General features: G+C 37.3%; 1 non-coding gene across 1 annotated transcript; it reads right to left on the reverse strand.

Moving 5' to 3' along the window:
- Positions 1–1,099: 1,099 nt before the first annotated feature.
- Positions 1,100–1,206, reverse strand: LOC129538812 (U6 spliceosomal RNA). Its single transcript, XR_008682346.1, has one exon. It is a non-coding gene; the product is annotated as a U6 spliceosomal RNA (small nuclear RNA).
- Positions 1,207–1,415: the final 209 nt, after the last annotated feature.

A 1,415-nucleotide genomic window follows, 5' to 3' on the forward strand; every position in this document is an offset into this window, starting at 1 on the left:
AGCAACTGAACTAAACTGAATAATGAGTCGTGTTCGGCATCTTTTCATGTGCTTATTGTCCATCTGTATGTCTTCTTTGGAGAAGAGTCTATTTAGGTCTTCTGCTCACTTTTTGATTAGGTTGTTTGTTTTTCTGATACTGAATTGTTTATATATTTTGGAGATCAATCCTTTGTCAGTTGTTTTGTTTGCAATTAGTTTCTCCTATTCTGAGATTTTTATTTCCATCTTGTTTTTAGTTTCCTTTGCTATGCAAAAGCTTTTAAGTTTAATTAGATCCTATTTGTTTATTTTTGTTTTTATTTTCATTACTCTGAGTTGGGTCAAAGAGGGTAATGTGTAATTTATGTCAAAGAGTGTTCTGCCTGTTTTCCCTAAGCATTTTATAGTTTCTGGCCTTACATTTAAATTTTTAATCCATTTTGAGTTTATCTTTGTGTATGGTGTTAAGAAGTGTTCTGCTGCTGCTGCTAAGTCTCTTCAGTCGTGTCCGACTCTGTGTGACCCCATAGACAGCAGCCCACCAGGCTCCCCCGTCCCTGGGATTCTCCAGGCAAGAACACTGGAGTGGGCTGCCATTTCCTTCTCCAATGCATGAAAGTGAAAAGTGAAAGTGAAGTTGCTCAGTCGTGTCCAACTCTTAGCGACCCCATCGACTACAGCCTACCAGGCTCCACCGTCCATGGGATTTTCCAGGCCACAGTAGTGGAGTGGGGTTCCATTGCCTTCTCCATAAGAAGTGTTCTAATTTCATTCTTTTGCACGTAGCTGTCCAGTTTTCCCAGCACCACTTGTTAATGAGGCTGTCTTTTCTCCATTATATATTCTTGCCTCCTCTTTCAAAGATAAGCTGCCCACAGATGTGTGGGCTTTTCTCTGGGCTTTCTATCTTGTTTCATTGGTCTATATTTCTGCTTTTTGCTGGAACCATACAGCCTTGATGACTATAGATTTGTAGTATAAGCTGAAATCAGGAAGGTTGATTCCTCCGGCTCCAATTTTCTTTCGTAAGGTTGCCTTGGCTTTGGGGGATCTTCTGTGTTTCCATACAGATTGTAAAATGTTTTGTTCTCATTCTGTGAAAAATACCATTGGTAATGAAAATATGGAATGCTTCACAAATTTGCATGCCATTCTTGTGCAGGGAACATACTGATCTTCTCTGTATCCTTCCAATTTTAGTATAGGTACTGCCAAAGCGAGCACTAGAAATCACTATTTTATGAAAAATTCTCGATTTTTTTTTATTGGAAAGCTTTTTTCTTTTTGAAGACAAAGGTATACATAGGAAAATATTTTAACAGTTTTTAAATGATTTCATGTTTAGTATAATGTCTAATATATGTAATTATAAAACTTACAGGATTCATTTTGTCCATTGAAATTGCTTCATGAGTGTTTGTCAGTCAAATTTA

Source organism: Moschus berezovskii, chromosome 2 (genome assembly GCF_049115385.1).
Source record: "Moschus berezovskii isolate FMDL1 chromosome 2, NW_MosBer_1.0, whole genome shotgun sequence".
NCBI lineage: Eukaryota > Metazoa > Chordata > Mammalia > Artiodactyla > Moschidae > Moschus > Moschus berezovskii.